Source organism: Aythya fuligula, chromosome Z (assembly GCF_009819795.1).
Source record: "Aythya fuligula isolate bAytFul2 chromosome Z, bAytFul2.pri, whole genome shotgun sequence".
NCBI lineage: Eukaryota > Metazoa > Chordata > Aves > Anseriformes > Anatidae > Aythya > Aythya fuligula.
In genome coordinates this window covers 57557427-57564373 of record NC_045593.1, presented here as the reverse complement: position 1 = coordinate 57564373, position 6947 = coordinate 57557427, and positions in this window count along the sequence as shown.

The window sequence follows — 6947 nt, the reverse complement described above, 5'->3', positions numbered from 1 at the left end:
AGAACAAATGTGTGGGATGTATTTGATCCAATGCTCTCCAGCCATATTCTCAGGATGACAGTGGTGAAAACAGGATGCTTACACAGAGTGTGAGAACTGGGAAAGCATGGTATGACACATTATAGAGACCTTTTGTAGTCTGGCTCTGCAACATCCTTACCCAGACCACAACAGGCTGATGTGATCTCTGTGGTAATATTGATTTTAGCCTTGAAGTGATCCTCTACATTCATCAGCTGGCGGTCGGTAAGCCAAAATCCCTGTGTGATCCTGAGAATGCTCATGTTTTCATGAGCCAACAAATGATCCAGGCCTGTGACCAATGTATGTGGTGCTGCTTAATCTGGTCTAAACACAAAACCTTGGCAGTTCCTCCAGCCATTTCCAGGTTTATTACCTGATGGTATAACCACTTGGGTTCTTCATACAAAGGGATCAGGAATGATCCCTGACACTACACTCTTGATCAATAACACAAAATAGGTGGAGTTGCCAGAGGCTGGTGCCATGGTCCACAGTGACTTAGGATAACTCTTCTTTAGATGGTAAATCAGGTGTAACATATGTTTGGTTGACAAATACTGACAGAGGCCTGAGTAAAAAACATTCATGAGACAGTCATGCATTTAAGATACAATTTTAGATATAATAAACACCATGCATGCAGACATTTATTCTATCAAGGCCTTGTTTTGATCAATGCAGACAGAAGAGATTTGCTCTAAAAGGTCTCAGAGCTGGGGTTTCTTTGTGACAGGCAATGCACAGGCTGTTTTGATGTAGAGTTACCACTTTTTATTAAACTGTCTGTCTCTGCCACAAATACGAAACTACCTTACACTTAAAAATGAGCCATTAGAATAGCATTCCTACTAAAGCACAAAACGAGAGAGAGGAATTATTAAGCATATTTCCAAAAGTATAATTAGGGCATTGAAAAAGAACTAAGAAAAAGAAGTCCAGATATATCTGCTAAAAATATTGGAACTCCCAGATTTAAAAATGAGTCATGTGCTGAAGATTTATTCTGTACATTCCCTCTATTAAAAATATTTTTTATTTCTTTTACATATATGTTATATTTAAAGTTCATATTTATTGGATATGAATTCATATATATTGTATATAACTACAAAGAATCAGAGAATAGGATAGGAATATTTTAGGCAAAATATTAAAGCACAAAATTTAGTAGTAGTGCATTATATGGTTAATAATTTCTTGGGTCGAGAAAAGGAAAGAAATATACTGTAAATAAGTAATTAAATTGTAGCAGGTTCAGTGGAGATTAATTGACGAGTCTGAGTTGCCTGGTTAGAAAAATGTGACTAGAATGGCTATAACAGCAGAAGTGGTACCAGAGCGGGCAGTGGCACAGCAGCATTGGGCTCCAGGTTGTTGCATAAAGCTGAGTGGGGGTAAGAGCATACAGAGCCAGGCTTCTATGGGAAGGAGTTGCCAGTAGCCATAGCCTCTCCATGGCAGAGGCCTGAACACATCTCCTAAAATGACAGCATACAAATCCAATTGCACTTCTGGGCTAGGATTGAAAGTCAGGGAACACCAGCTTGGGTGTGTCTGCCTTTGGAAAAGCTGGAGATCTTACTCTCTTTTGGGAGAAGATGAAGAAAGGTAGCATGAGAAACGAAAAATGTGAGGTGAATCCTTGTCTGATGTTTGGACGTGTGATGGGGAGAAAAAAAAAAAAAAAAGGAAGACGGATAGACTCCAAACCTCTGTAAATTTTCAGAGAGCAGCTTGGTAGGCTGTGATGGGACACTGGCTGCTGTCTGACATTTACAAATCAGGGGAAAACCTAGTGGTTTGGTGGCCTACTTTTTCTTGGCAAAACACTGTGCTTCAGGCTGAGCTCCTCCATGTTTTGGAAGGAGTTTTCATCTTGCCTACTCCAGAGCTGTGTTGGTTGATAGCTGGTGCTCCAGCTCTCACTTGTCAGTCTGGGTGTCACAGCTCTGCTTTAAAAAACTGCATTTCTCTTCTAGGCTGCTAGGAATAACCACAATGAAATCTTTCACCCCCAGTCTTTTATTTTATTGCACTGAGGAACTATTTCTTGTTTCAGTGTATTGTAGCAGTTCATTGCATTTTATTTCTGTTACCATTATAGCTCGTGAAGCTGCATTTGCTGAGTAGTTACTATGGATGAAAGCTTTTGTATTTATGAATGTCCAGCTTCTCTTTTATTATGTTAGCATGTGGGGGTTTACAAATGTTGATACTGGTTCCTTCAATTTCTGCATTACCCTTAAGTGCTCTTCGTCTTTTTTTATTTTTCTTCTTAAGCTGCTGCTGAATATATATTGCCTATATATAAAATGTATTAGGCAGTCCTGGGGAGCCTGATTTTCAGTAACAGAGTTCAGAGGCCTCTTGCTTAGAGACTAAGGGATTGCTTATATGGTAAGGTACTGGCATGGCATTTTGAAAGTATTGTAGGTGATATAGAGCTTTGAACTCTGAATATTCAGATTTCAAGGATGAAAAGAGCTGTTTTTAGTTATCCAAGAATGTATAAACATCAAACAAAAAACATATGAAATATATTTGGTATAACAAAAATCCAAATGGCATATCCTTGAATATAGGATTCAGTGACTCAGTGGCTTTGGGACAGTATGCTTCTGTTCAGCACCTCTCAGTTTGGCTCAATTCATAAACGTTCCAGTTCTGAAGTCACAGCACCCTACACAAAGAACTTTGTATAACTTTTTTGTCTTGTAGTTCTATAAGTTTCTTGTGGTTTATATGTGTGATTTTTTTTCTATCTGTCTTCTGCATCATCAATCATTAAGCAATATCTTGCTAGCCTTTGTTAAGCAAAGTGCTTTGTAATGACAAAAATTCACCTTTTGTCATACAGGGTACACATTGAGCAGTAACTCTGGAGGTATCATTCCTGAAGCATTGCCCCATGCAGGCCTCTGGCATTTCCCAAGCTAGTTCGTGTCTGTTTAGTTCTGGTGCCACAAACAAATCATCCTCATCACTACAGGCAAAGTAAACAACTTCCTCTGGAAAGCACCAGAAGTGCAGTGGCATGCCAGAACAGCTGTCTTGCTTTCTGGTTCAGGCCTACATCTCTGAACTATGCTGCACTGTGACTTCTAGGCATATTTGGCAGCAGCCAGTTGCCTAAGCCATGTCGTGCCTAAACTTCATGGCATTTTAGGCCATATAAGATGCATCATGGTGGACCTGCCCTGTCATCACAGACCCTGTGTGGCCTGTGCCTGCAAGCCAAGCCACGCAGATGACTTGCATGCCCCATGGATTCTCCAATGGGACATGAAATCTGTGTTTGAGCAGCTGCATCCTGTCCACATGCTTGGGAGGCAACTCAAGGATTTGCACAAAAATGTATCACCAAGGAGCAGCATCCCATTTCCTTGTGACTGGGCAGGGAATATTGCTGAGGTGAAACCAGAGTTAAAGTCCTCATCTATGCTGACAGTAAAGGGACATTTTTATCGGTAACGTCCTTTGACAGAGAGCTGGAAACAACACAGAAAACTGGACCTGAGGTTTTCTGCTGAGCTATCGTGTAACCCCAGCCTGCTCTTGCTCATATTAACTGGGTTCCAGTAGTAAGTGCAAACTACAGGCCTCATTTTCCTGTATGTGAACCCAAGAAAGGAAAAAAAAAAAAAAAAGTTAAAAAAAAAAATAAAAATAAAAAATTGCAGAATCCATTTCTCTACAGTGTGATATGATAGATGGGGGAATGCAGTCTCAAAAGGATGTTTCAGTCTCCTCCTGCTCCTGAATTACTGTTCTGATGATATTCCTGCAGCTAAAAGAGAAAAGATATACAGTTTTTAATAGAAGCTGGTACAGAAATTTCTTTAGCTTGCAGAAAACCACAGGGAAAATAGATGTCTTCTCAGAAGGTATAATTTCTCAAAAAACATCTGGGACAGTGAGAGGTGAATATAGAATGGGACAGTTTACTTAATTTATTTTAAACAGTGTACATTCAATCTAATTGTGGGTTAGAAAATTACAGGATGAGCAATCTAATATTTATTTATTGTGTTTTCCAAAGCACTTAAACACTTTCATGAGATCTTCCCCACTTCTCCCCTCCCAAATTAAAATGCCTATTTAGTATGGGGATTCACAGACAAAAATTCCCTCAAGACTGAAGCAACTAAGTCATATCTTAAAATGCGCACTGATGGCTCACTTCTCTTTTGTGGAACCAGTAAAGATGTAAAAGGAAAAACCCCATATTTTGCACAGTAGTTTTGTGCCTACGATATACATGATCTATATTAGTCATTCTAGTTGGAAGCATTATTGAAAAACATTGACAAATTCCAGATTCCAGTGAAAATCGTGATGATTTCTTTCTGCTGTGGAAAATGTTGGGTTTTGGTGTTTGTTGTTTTCTGAGAATGCAGTCATGCAGAGAGTTGTCCAATTTAATATTTCTGATATTTATTAGATATTGTTGGCTTGCCATCCTCTTAATGTTTCACACATATATGCACAGATGTATTTTTCTTCTCTTGTGTGTCCAGAGCACCACTACTGCTGACAGCTGTCCCAAGTGCCTATGACAGATTCCCTCATAGAACTTAAAAAAGAAAGCTTGCAATTTCTTATTTAAAAAAAAAAAAAAAAAGTTTATCTATTTAGCAGGAAAGAGTCAATCCATATTTGATTCATTACCCAGTTCTTAATCTCCCTACACATGAATTAATTGATACCACCAAACCCAAGCTGTTAGAAACTTTTTTTTTTTTTTTTTTCTCCACTGGAAAGCTGACTGTAACTTGAAGTTCCCTCTTCCTTCTCTTCTGATACCCAAGTAGTGGCAGCAGAGGCTAAAAAATTATTTCAACTCATTTGTTTCTATGTTAAAGTGGTTACTAAATATTCACCACAGTACACCTGTGTAGGACTTCTAAGTGGTTTTCCTTCCAAAGGTTAGTAAAGGCAGATATTTCTCAGTTTCCCAGACAAATTTTGCATTAATTATGGTGGAGTCAAGCTATTCAGAGCAGCAGAAGATACAAGGCCCAATATCTATTTCTTGATTAATACAGTACAGAAAATTTTGTATTATATATTAATAAACAAGTATAATGTGATTTAACTCTATGCAAAAACTATAATGCAAAAATAAAGTTTTTACTGAGGTGAAGTGGGTAAAATATTAGCCTGCTGTTTTGATTACACATGGAAATGTTCACAACCAATTTTCTGTATGACCTGATAAATAAAATGGGACATAAATAATTAAAATTATTTGCAGGGTGGAAATTATTTGTTTTCATGTGGTAATTGAAAAGAATAAGAGAGAAAAAATTCAAGATTACATGCTAATAGAGTCATAGGGATTATGTGACTTCATTTGAGATGAGTTGGTTATGAAGTTCTTGCAGTTTCTGACATTTTCCATATTGCGGACTGTTCTGTGAAAGTTGATGTGCAAATGGAAACTCAGTGAGTTCCCTAAATAGAAAGTATATATCATCAAACAATGTTGGTTAAGAGGATGAGATATCTCAGACAGGCCGTTAACAGTAGGTGCACCAAGGGAGAAGTCTGGAACTGCCAACAAAATTGCTTGAGTTGTCTGCCAAGATGCCAGATGCTGTTGCTAAAAAATAAAAATAAAAAATTGTTATCCAAAACTGGTGTGTCAGAGCTTCATGTTTGCATTCCACTGATGAGAAAAGAAATCACAGGAAAGAAGTATCTTCACTACTAAGCACTTACAGATCTATTATTATTATTATTAACTACTGGCAGAAACTGGAATAGCTCATCCTATGCAATTCTGAGGGTTGTGAGACTGAATAATGATGAACTTTTCTTAGTATTAAAAATCTTTTCCTTCCCTGAAATCTTTCTATTCCCTAACAGCAGAAAATGCTATTTCTTATAGAATCATAGAACGGTTTGGGTGGGAAAGGACCTTAAAGATCATTTGATTCCACCTCCCTGCCAAGGATAGGGACACCTCCCACTAGATCAGATTGCTCAAAGCTCCATCCAGCCTAGCATTGAACACTTGCAGGGACGGAGCATCCACAGTTTCTCTGGGAAACCTGTTCCAGTGCCTCACCACTCTCTGTGTAAAGAATTTCTAGCTCTATGTCTATTTAGTAGAGAATGAAGAGGTGGTCTTCAGAGTTCTGCATGTATGTGTACTGATGATCCAGGATTTCTATAATGCATGCCCTTGGCTTTGTGTTTCTCCACCTGACTGTTAAGGGGAGAAAGATGAAATTTTCCTGGCAATATCCACAAAAGGATTTTTGCTAGCACAGTTCTTACAGCCTAGAGGTGGCAATTTGATGTGAGGCTGAATGAGATCACAAGACCTGAGTGACACCCATTCTGGATGAACGTACAGCTGCCAACAAATTTTAAAAGTTCCAAGTGTCCTTAAATTCTGATCCAAACCCAATGATTTCAGTTTGGCTATTCACTCTAGGCTCTTCTCCATGTCAGCAGAGCGTGGGTTCTCAGCTCCTGTTCAGTCTTGAAGATTTGGATGGAAGGAAATGAGATGAAGTGAGTTCTTATGATGTCTCTGCCAAAGCTAAAAGTAGAACACAAGAGATCTACTCGTGAGTTGGTGGCCTGTCACCTGGATGCAGGCACAGCTGCAGGGCTTTCTCACACAAGCACAGGAAAAGGGCATGTCCTTATGTTATGTCACAGCACTGCATCAGAAACCCCCAACCTGGCAGTAAATCAGCACAGACAGTGCAGTGCTATGGGGGTCCCACATTTAGGGCTCAGGCTGTGTAACCTGTCACACTTGGCTGAAGCCCAGGGTGCTGCTTATGCCAGGCAACAAAGAGTAAAAGGCATTGCAGAGATAAATGTATAGCATAGAGGTCAGCATTTATTTATTTATTTATTTATTTGTGGACAATGTTTAATCCCAGCTAAGAAATCAGGAAAAAAGA